This window comes from Phoenix dactylifera, unplaced genomic scaffold (assembly GCF_009389715.1).
Source record: "Phoenix dactylifera cultivar Barhee BC4 unplaced genomic scaffold, palm_55x_up_171113_PBpolish2nd_filt_p 000829F, whole genome shotgun sequence".
Classification (NCBI taxonomy): domain Eukaryota; kingdom Viridiplantae; phylum Streptophyta; class Magnoliopsida; order Arecales; family Arecaceae; genus Phoenix; species Phoenix dactylifera.
Window position 1 is genome coordinate 148,871 of NW_024068196.1, and position 12,197 is coordinate 161,067.

Sequence of the window (12,197 nt, forward strand, 5' to 3'; positions counted from 1 at the left end):
ATCCTCTGGTGCATCTCCCTCTGGTGCCTCACCCTGAATGCCTGCTCCAGTGTGAATCCACTGCCCGTTCACTTTCTCATATCCCATGCGTATAAGTGTCCGTGCAGTGTATGTGTCAGTATGATGCAGACTCTTGGATGCCTCCTCCTCGAGAGCTAAACCGTGCTGTCGAAAAATCAAGGTGAGTATCATACCATAAGGTAGTGATACCCTGTTGCTGCACATCACCTTCCTCATCTATCTCAGTATCATGGCCGGAAGATTTAGGGGAATCCCCTGAATCATACACTCCATCACTGCTAGATCTCGCTCTGTGATGAGATCGAATCTCCCGGTCTTTGGAAATAAAATCCTATTTATTATACTGAGCAGTAATCTCATTTCAGCGAAAAGAGAACTAGCTATTACCTTCGTGGAAAAGTCGAAGTTCTCATTTTCCATGATCAACTTTAGAGCTCTCATTTTGTTTTCTGGCTTTTCCGGAGTGGCTCCTATGCAGGGTAGATGAAGTAGCTCACTCAAGCTCTCCTCGGAAACTCGAACTCGAACCCCTCGAACTTCCGAAACAAGCCCTCCATACCAGTTTTGAGGAAGGCATAGAACTCCTGAACCAATCCGGGGTAGATTACCACATCTAGGGAGCAAAGATACTCCCAACCTTGCCTTTGGATCCATTTCCTCAACCGAAACCCTTCTTGATCAAAGAACTCGGAATGGATCCTTCTCCCCGTTGTAACCGGCCTTCCCGCAAATCTTGCATGTATCACTGAGGGGGAAGGAGGAGGAGGGGCCTCCGCACGTGCCTCACGTCGTGGAGACACGGGAGATGGCTCCGTTGGTTGCCTTTCCTCCCGTTGAATCTGTGTGACTCTTTCGGATCTCTTGGCTACGGCTCTTTTGGGTCCCATTTCTCTAGGATCTCAAGGAAATCTACTGTTTGGAGATGATTGGAGAAGATTTGAGAGTGGGAAAAAGGGTTTTCGGAAGAGGACAAAGGGTAAACAGTGCCCTAGATATGCTCTCGGGTCCCCTTTTAACAGTGGGGTCCCGACGTTAGGTCGACTCAAGATTTTTCTTGGGTCGACTCAACGTTGGGTCGACCCTATTCTGGGTTGGGTCGACCCAAGTGCAGAATTTTTTTTTCTTTCTTCCTTTTTGCTTCTAAAAATTTTCTTTGCTTCCAATCCTTATAACTTCTTTCTGAGACAATGATACATGAGTAAGGAATCTATAGATAACAAGTTTGACTCATGTTTCATGGGATTTTTAGAAATTAGAGGAATGTATCATGAGACTACTAGCTCCCTTTTATATTTCTTCTATAAAAAGGATCACATATGCCTAATTCCCTCCTTAGCATGCAGAATCTATCTTCACTCAATGGTTTCGTAAATATGTCGGCTAATTGTTTTTTAGTGCATATATGCTCAATACATATATTTCCATTTTGCACATGATCCCTAATAAAATGGTACCTTATTTCTATGTGTTTGGCTTTAGAGTGCTGAACTGGATTTTCAGTAAGATTGATGGCACTAGTATTATCACACTTAATAGGAATATTATCTAGTTTAACTCCATAGTCCTCTAGTTGTTGCTTAAGCCATAATACTTGAGCACAACAACTACCAGCAGCTATGTATTCAGCTTCAGCTGTGGACAGTGCCACTGAATTCTGCTTTTTGCTGAACCATGATACTAAGTTGTTTCCTAAGAATTGACATGTGCCACTTGTGCTCTTCCTATCTAATTTGCATCCGGCAAAATCAGCATCTGAATATGCAAGCAAATCTAGACATGAGTCTCTTGAGTACCATAAACCTATATTGGTAGTTCCTCTTAAATATCTAAGGATTCTCTTAACAGCACTTAAATGTGACTCCTTAGGATCGGATTGGTATCTAGCATATATTCCTACACTAAATACGATGTCGGGTCTACTAGCAGTAAGGTAGAGCAAGGATCCAATTATTCCTCTATAGAGCTTAATATCAATACTCTTCCCTTTTTCATCTTTGTCTAGCTTACTAGTAGGGTTCATTGGAGTGCCAACTCCCTTATGATTTTCATTCCCAAACTTCTTTAGTATTTCCTTTGTATACTTAGTTTGATGAATGAAAATGCCTTCTTTAGTTTGTTTGATTTGTAATCCTAGAAAGAAGCTTAGTTCTCCCATCAAACTCATTTCAAATTCTCCATGCATTAAATCAGCAAATTCTTTGCAAAGAGTATCATTTGTGGCACCAAAGATTATGTCATCTACATATATTTGTACCACTAATAGATTTTTGTCCTTTCTTTTGAGAAATAGAGTTTTATCTACATTTCCTCTACTAAAGTCATTATTAAGCAGAAATTTGCTTAATCGATTATACCAAGCCCTAGGTGCTTGCTTTAATCCATATAATGCCTTATGTAGTTTAAACACATGATTTGGAAATTCATGATTCTCAAAATCTGGAGGTTGTTCTACATATACTTCCTCCTCAATAAAACCATTTAAGAATGCACTCTTCACATCCATTTGATATAATTTGAAATCCATAAAACATGCAAATGCTAGAAGTAATCTAATAGCCTCTAATCTAGCTACAGGAGCAAATGTTTCATCAAAATCTATTCCTTCTTCTTGATTGTATCCCTTAGCTACAAGTCTAGCCTTATTTCTTATAACTAATCCATTTTCATCTAATTTATTTCTAAATATCCATTTTGTTCCAATTACTGAATTATGCTTTGGTCTTTCAGTTAATGTCCATACATTACTTCTTTTGAATTGATTTAATTCTTCTTGCATGGCATTTATCCAGTTATTATCTTTTTCAGCTTCTTCATAATTCTTAGGTTCTAATTGTGAAACGAAAGCAAGATAATCATTTAAATTCCTAAGAGATGATCGAGTTCTTACCCCTTGAGATGGATCACCAATGATTAAGTCTTTAGGATGTCCATGTGCATACCTCCATTCTTTTGGCAAGTTTTGGGGTTGTGGTGGCACGCAATCATCTCCCTTATCTTGATTTGGCACGTCATCAATATTCAACTTTTCAAAGTCGATAATTCCTGTATCATCATCAACAATATTTTCTTTCCTAGCAGACTCACTATCAGACTCATCAAATATAATATTGACTGACTCTTCCACTACTAAGGTTCTTTTATTGAATACTCTGTATGCCCTGCTAGATGTGGAGTATCCTAAGAAGATACCTTCATCTGACTTGGCATCAAATTTACTTAGATCCTCCTTGCCATTGTTTAAGATAAAACATCTACATCCAAACACTTTAAGATATTTAGCAGTTGGTTTCTTATTCTTCCAGAGTTCATAAGGAGTTTTCTTGGTTATAGGTCGTATTAAAACTCGATTTAGAATATGGCAAGAAGTGTTTATAGCTTCAGCCCAAAAGTACTTTGGAAGATTTGACTCACACAACATTGTGCGTGCCATTTCTACCAATGTCCTATTTTTCCTTTCAACAACCCCATTTTGTTGAGGCGTTCTAGGTGCTGAAAATTGATGTGATATTCCATTTTTAGTGCAAAATTCTTCAAAGTGTTGATTTTCAAATTCCGTACCATGATCACTTCGAATTGCTACTAAGGTGAGTTTCTTTTCATTTATGATATTATTATATAGTTTCAAAAATTCTGAAAATGCTTCATTCTTATGTGCCAAAAATGAAACCCATATATACCTTGAAAATCATCAACAATGACTAGTCCATACTTCTTCCCTCCTAGACTTGTAGTTCTAGTAGGTCCAAATAAATCCATGTGTATGAGTTCAAATGGTCTAGTTGTTGATACTACATTCTTCGATTTGAAAGATGATCTAGTTTGTTTTCCCCATGAACATGGTCCACATATTTTGTCCTTTTCAAAGATCAGTTTTGGCACATCTTTTATTAATTCCTTCTTAACTAGTTTTGATATTAATTCCATACTAGCATGTCCTAATCTTCGATGCCAAAGCCAACTAGTTTCATTTTTCTTTTCTTCATTAGTAATTAAGCATAAACCATTTTTCTTGCCTAACTCATGAAGATCTACTAAGTAAATATTTCTTTGCCTTTGTCCTACAAGTACAATGCTATTATCTTTAGGATTAGTGATTATGCATACAGATGCTTCAAATGTAACTTTAAACCCTTTATCACAAAATTGACTTATGCTAAGAAGGTTATGTTTCAAACCCTTAACTAATAAGACATTTTCTACAAAAATAGATGGAGCAATGAAAATTTTACCCTTTCCAATGATATGCCCTTTACCATTGTCTCCATAGGTTACTACTCCATCCTTCTTTGATTCCAAGTGACAAATTGATCTTCGTCACCGGTCATGTGTCTTGAACAGCCGCTATCTAGATACCATCGTTTTTCCACTTTATCAGCTGCAAGACACACCTGCAATCAAGATCAAGAAGAAACTTTAGGTACCCAAACTAAGTTGGGTCCTTTAGGGTTAGTACTCCATGTTCCTTTTGGAACCCAAACTTTCTTGAATTTAATCTTTTGATTATAACTTAACTTGTTTTGACTGGACTTTCTAAAGTTACATTCATATGCTCTATATCCTAACTTATTGCAGCAATAGCAAGTAATATTTTCACTTTTAGCTTTTACAAAAATGTTCTTTAAGAATTTTGTTTCCTATTCGTTCTATATCCTAAACCGGCCTTATCATATACAGCTTTTTGGCTATCAAGAATCAAATTTAATTTGGTAGAACTAAGAGTAAATTTATCTACCAATGATTTATATTCTTCAGCATCTTTTTTTAGCTTGATATTTTCAGCAATTAGATTCTTGGTTTCATTTGCAAGTTTTCTACTTAATGTTTCACAGTTATGTGACAGCTTTAACTTATCTTTGATAAGAGATTGATTTTCTTCTTTTAGAACTTTATTTCTATTAATTAGTTTCTTATGTTCTTCCATGAGTTCTAAGAATGCATCATGTAATTCATCAACAGTAAAATCACAGTCAAGTTCAGAATCTACCTCATCGTCATTGGCCATATGACACATTTGGGCCATCTCTTGATGATCTTCCTCCTCTGAGCTTGATTCCTCACTTTCACTCCATTCAGCCATGAAATTTTTCTTTTTCAACTTTCTTGCCATCCACTTCAAATCTGGGCAATCTATCTTATAATGCCCGGGTTTGTTACACTCATAGCAAATGGAAGTTTCTTTTTCCTTTTCTTTGTCCTTACCCTTTTCTTTGCTTGAGTTACCTTTAAGGAAGGGTTTCTTTTTATGGAACCTATTCTTACCTCTCATAAATTTTCTGAATCTTCTCCCAAGCACAGCCATCCCTTCTTCATCGATTTCTTCATCATCATCCGAATCTTCCGATTCAGTTAGTTGTTTAGGGGTGGTAGTCTTTAGAGCAATGGGCTTTCTTCTCTTGACCTCATCTTTCTGAATTTTGCCTCATTGTCAACTCATGGGTCATGAGTGATCCTAGAAGCTCCTCTAACTGTAGTGTGTTGAGGTCCTTTGCTTCTTGAATAGCGGTTACCTTGGCCTCCCAATTCCTTGGTAGAGACCTGAGAATTTTTCGCACCAAATCAGAGTTAGAGTAAGATTTTCCTAAACTCTTAAGCCCATTTATAATGTCAGTAAAACGAGTAAACATTTCAGTTATGGACTCAGTAGATTCCATTTTAAACAATTCATACTTGTGTACTAATATGTTTATCTTTGACTCCTTAACTTGATTGGTCCCTTCATGTGTGACCTCAAGTCTGTCCCAAATTTTTTGGCAGTAGTGCAAGTAGATATTTCTATTAAACTCATTTACATCTAATGAGCAGTAAAGTACATTTATAGCTTTTGCATTTAACTGTGCTAATCTTCTATCACTTTCATTCCAATCCATTTCTGGTTTGGGTATGATAGTGCCCTCTATGTTAAGTGTGGGTGTGTGAGGTCCTCTAGTGATGATTTGCCATAGTTCATAGTCTGAAGCTTGAATGAATATCCTCATTCTAGCTTTCCAATATGTGTAGTTTGTGCCATTAAATAGAGGTGGTCTATTTGTGGATTGCCCCTCACTCATAGAACATCCCACTTGGGTTGTCATGATCTTTAACTCTTGATTGTGAGATCAATGAGTACTATTAGAGCACCTTGCTCTGATACCACTTGTTGCCCAAGGTGACAAGCCAAGAGGGGGGGAGTGAATTGGTTTCTTTTAATTTAACTATCTTACTCTGTCAAATGATGAGTTAGTGAACTAAACAAATCACAACACAAACAACACAAAGTATAGTGGTTCGGTGCTCTCCTTAGCACCTACGTCCACTCCCCAAGTGACCCCTTGAGAATTCACTATAATCTCGCGGATTACAGTTGGATTGTTTTCCGGGCTCACAATCCAAAAACCTTTGTTGGTTTTACGGGCTCACCAACGAACCTTTACAGTTTGGTTTTCCGGGTTCACCAAAAACCTTTGTTGGTTTTACGGGCTCACCAACGAACCTTTACAATTGGTTTTCCGGGTTCACCAATCAACCTACTTCGTTGGTTTTTCCGGGCTCACCAACCAACCTTTACAAATAGTTTGACAAACAAAAAGAAGATTCAAACTCCTAAATGAGCAAATGAAACAATATTAACTACAAAGAAGAGTTAGAAAGTATTTATCGCTTTGAAGTGGCTTTGCTCTTCTTTGTCAAAGATGCTTCACTCTTCAAGGGAGGATGGAGCTCTTGATGACTCTTTGAATCTGCTCAACCCCTTTCTTTGATTCTTGAATGAAGCACTTGAATGAAGAAGATTAGGGCACTTTTGTTTTCTTGTGTACTCTTTTAATATCTCTTTCAAAAGTTGTTCTATCTGATGAATAGTGCCCCTTTAAAATAGCTTCCCACATCCTTTGGACAAGCCCCAATGGTTAGATTTGAAAAACTAGCCGTTACTGACCTTGGGAAGGACAAAAAGCTACATCTGCCAGAACTAGCCGTTATGCTTCAGCCCGTGTTTGGGTCGGCTCAACCTGTCTTTGGGTCGACCCAACTTTCACTTGGGTCGACTCAAACATTCCTTGGGTCGACCCTCTCAGAAAACACAGAACTTGAAATTCAGCCTTCCTTCCCTTGGGTTCGACCCAACCATTCTTTGGGTCGACTCAAAGTTCACTTGGGTCGACTCAACTTCTTCTTGGGTCGACCCTTCTCAGTAATTCCAGGAAACCATTTCCTGACTTCTTTCTGTTTTGCCTTTGGGTCGACCCTCTCAGGGTTTGGGTCGACTCAAGCTTGGGTCGACTCAACCACTGTTTGGGTCGACCCTCTCAGTAAATCCAGAGAGCAATTTTCTGTTTTGTTTCAAGAATTGGTTTGGGTCGACTCATGCTTCCTTGGGTCGACCCAACTCACTGTTCATCTGTGCCAATTTTGCAGAAATGTGCCAAATGACTTCTTGATGTGCCGGGGTCGACCCAATCATCTTTGGGTCGACTTAATCCACTCTTTGCTGCATCTCAAGTTAGATTCATTCAAATGAACAATGAAATATATCTATGTCAATTCATACAAATATACTGAGAGTAATGGACTTATAAATGAAGTATGATTTAACTTATAACATACTCTAGATAATTGCTTGTTAATCATCAAAATAACACTATCATCCTCAGAATATTTGTTAGGAGATTTTTTTGGAAGGGATAATGGTGAAAGAAAGGGGCTGCACGGGGGGCTCTTTCTCTTTTCTCTTGAGGACTCCTCTTTCTCTTTTCTCCTTGGAAGTTTGCATCGATGGCTCTGCGTGGCTAAAGCTTTTATTGGTCTAAGGAACAGAAGCCTCAGAATCAATAAAACTGTGAGATCTGAATTTGTTTTCATTGTTCAATTCATGCTTTGATGTCGAATGCCTTCTGTGCATATTTCATGATTGTTTTCGTTTAATAACTAGGAGCCTACTAGTTTATTATTCATTGCAATCTATGCTAAGTTAGATGTCAAATCCGTAATTGTTTGATCCCTCTAATCTGTGAATCAACTAAGATCTAATAATTTGCTACCGTCAAAAATTTTCAGATCTTAGGAAGAATGCTCGGCTAAATCAAATGCAACCGCTTGTGTTTGTGTTGTTTAGCTTTATCGATCTCTCTAATTCTTAAGGTTGCTACTAGATTAAACCTTTAGCGCTTATCTTGGGTTGTTAGTAGTAGGATATTAGATCGCTTGTTTTAATTAACTACGACTAAGAAGAGATAGAAAAATATTTCTATCGGTGGACATTCAAAGTGCAAATTGATATCTTTGCATCATGATCAATTGTAAAATTTCGATGGTGGATGTTGACTTAGACCAAGATTTGTTCTTTTGATTGATTTCAATACTTTAATCTGAATTCTTCTTTAGTTGTTTTATTGTTTTCGTATACTCAAACCCCCCATCCTTGTTCAAGTAGCATAACATTAGGCTAGATACTCTCCGTGGGAACGATCCTTACTCGCACTACTACATATATATTTTTAGGGGTATAGGTTTTATTTTTGGTTGTTTGCGACATCACACCAGCGCTTGTTGGGAGGCAACCCAATTCTCTTAGATTTCTTTAACATTGGGACAATGTTAGATTAGGTTTGGGGGTATTTTTATATATTCTCTTTACATCTCTTGCATTCGTTCTTACGTTTTGGTTTGGAGGTTTTCATCTTGATCTGTATGATATAAAAAAATTATATATAAAAAAATAAAATAAAATAAAATAAATTTGAGAATGATAAACAAACAAGGTATATAAATCTAAAAAAGCCCAATGACTAGTCGGAAGTAATACAAATTTAAGTTCTTTTTATTAAGTCTCTCTTAGTGAGTTGTAAACTAATTAATACTTTGGAATTTACTACACACTGGCCGACTCTTCTAAGGTCTAGGCTCGATATTATGTTGAGAGTATAGTAGCAACCTTGGATCCTGATGAATCATACTTATATAATCAAAAAAAAATCACAATAAAAATGAATTTAGTCAGGAACATCGAAAAGGACTATCTATTGTCAAAGGTCAAGCGGGTTGTGATGAGGACTCCGAGCATAAGTCCGTAGGGGAGTCTTGGTGCCCGACACCTTATGCCAACTGGTGTGAGAATTGTCGACTAATTGCTCGTTACACGGAGAAATCACCACAAGAGTAAAAGTGCACCAATTTATATATCTTTTATTAAAAAATATTTAAAAAAACTCTGTATTGATCTTGAAAAAGAAATAGTGTGAAAGCCGTCGTTGTAAAAAATTCGAGTAAACTGGAATATTACAGATAAAGCCCGTGAGGTACTAAAGTAAACATCCACAACTCTCGAAATCCTACAGATAAGATGATTTTGAATCAGTGAGCAGGTTCCTTCGACCAATCCTTGGAAACTACTAGTCTAGCAATATTTTGGAATCCGAACCCTTAGCTTGTGTACGGTCCAGATTTCACCGAGCACTCCAGTATAAATAAGGCTTACAACTCACTAAACGGAAACTTAATGACTTCAACTTAGATTGCATACTAACCTAGAATTTGGGCTAACTTATAAAACCATATGTGTTTTAAAATTCTTATCATTTATGTATCTTAAATTAAATTTTAATAATAATAATATAATACTAATAAATAGTAATAATAAAAAAGGAGACTTATCTTAAGACTGAAGTTGTAGTATCTTCACTGAAAATCCTCATGAGACTATAACTCATCCACTAGGGTAACATAGGGGATTAAAGCCTTGTTGCATGACGCGTTCGCAAAGATGCTTTTGCGAAACTAATCTCCCAAGTGCAGGAGAATCACACAAGTAGTAAATTCTCGGGAGTCCGAGGTTGAATCCTCAGGGAACGAAATATATATAAGATTATTTAATATAATTTTAGATTAATTAATTCAATAAATTTGTGGATTAAGATGATGTTTTGCAAATAGAAAATAAATCAGTAAACAGAGAATTAAAATTTAGATAGATTAAGATGGTGTAGGGATCTGGAATCCTCTTCGATGATATTATTTTCAACAATTAAATTCTGCGATTCTTGATTAAAGATCAATCAGATAGAATAGTTCTAATCATGGAGTATACAATTTGAAAACATGAATTCAAGATCTAAGTATTTATCGTGCCGATTACGTCTACGACAAATCAAACATCGAAACAATCCATGAATTAAGAAATATAAACCATAAAAGATCTATCTCATAAATAAGCATGCAAGAATCAAAAACATATTAATAGATGTAAAGCAAAGAGATCAATGTTCAGAATTTACTTGAAAAAAATAAGACATCAAAGGTTCCTCCATCACCCTTCACCTAAGAAATCAGCCCTCCATTAACATAAAAGAAAACTCCCCTCTTTTCTTTTCTTTTTTCTATTCTTTTTGGAAACAGAGCATGCTCTGTCTCCCCTTTTTTTTTCTTTCTTTGAATAGCCGGCTGAGGCTGGCTCCTCTGTTTTCCTTCAATGAGATCCCCCCAATTCCCAGCCGAGAGAACCCTCCTATAAAATGCGATGAGTCCCTGATCTCCCGGAATACGTGGAGATGCCGAGTATCCCGGACGTGAGAAGCTCGGACATGGATGGCAGGGCTTGGAATTTGGATGACACGCTGGGAGAAGCTGTGAATGCGGGTGAATCGCCACGGACGCTGGGAGCTGATCACAGAAGCTGGGATCTCGGGAGATTCGGGATGATTCGTCGGACGGGATCATGGAAGAATGCTTCGCGGATGGTCGGGATGCTTCGCGGGAGGTTGCGGACGTTGGCTCATGTACGTGGAGAAGATCTGGGGATGCTTGAAGGAAGCTGGGATATGGTGGAATCGCGCGGATGAAGCGGACAGCTGGGAGCTGATGTGGCTGGAACTCGAGAGAAGCTGGAGCGTGGAAGCTTTGGAATGCATCGCGGGATTTGATGAGCTGCATGTAGACGTTGGGATTACGGTCGCAGTGAAGCTTGGGACGCACGAGATGAACTCGGACGCTGGAAGGTTGGGTGGTCGTTCGAAGTATGCATCCCGGCTGGCCGCGGGATCTCCGGACGCGTGAAGGAAGCCGAGAATCGGGATGAGGGGTCGCACGCTGGGATTTGGATGATGCGTTGGAAGGTTACACGGACACGGGATGCTGGATGCTTTGTGGACGCACGATAGAAACACTTGATCGCAGGTTCCAAGAGCTGGGAGAAAGGCTTGTTGCCCATGGTGACAACCCAAGAGGGGGGGTGAATTGGGATTTCTAAAAATTATGTTCCCTAATTTTTACTTTGAATTGAATGCAGCGGAATGATAAGATGTTATTTACTTAAGCTCTAGGCAATTACAAGTAAAGTAGTGGAAAATTAAGCTAGAGTAATTATACTATGGCCTTAGGGTGCAATTGATCTAAAGTTAACTTATAGTTGTATGATCAACTTTAATCTATGTGTATGGTAAGAATGGAGAGAAAGCTAACCAAATTTTAAACAATCACTTATAACTCTATAGAAAACAAAGCTAGAGATATTACACAATCAAGAATGAATGTAAGGCATGAAATACAAGAGATAAGGCATCACAAACACAAAGATATATAGTGGTTCGGTGCACCCCAGCACCTACATCCACTCCCCAAGACCTCTTGGAATCACTATAATCCCTCAATACAGCCGGTTGTTTACAAGCTCACAACCCAACTTGTTGTTTTGCGAGATCACAACGAACTCGGTCGGTTTTCACAGGCTCACTAACTAGAACCAACTGATTGTTTTTCCGGGTCACAATCAAACCCAGTTGGTTTTCCAAAGGCTCACCACCACAACCTACAACGATTGTTTCCGGGTTCACAATCAACCCAGTTGGTTTTCCCAAAGCTCTCCAACCACAACCTTACAACGTTGGTTTTTCCTTTGGCTCACCAACAAACCTTACCCCTTGATTCAATCCCTTGATGAAAATTACAAGATATTAGAACAAGAGTTAAATCAAATACAAGCTTCTCAAATAAGCAAAATATAGCAAATATAAAACAAGTAAAGTAAAGTGAAGAAGCCCTCAAACAAATTGTAGATGAAGGAACTCGGCTTCTTCTTACTTGACCCCTCTCTGATTTTCATGAAGTAGAGGATCACCGAAAGCACACCAGTGGGAGAGGAAGCTTGGAATCACTTGGATGCTCTCTTCCTCTCTTTTTACTTGAATGGCCCTTCGTGCTTTGGGAGA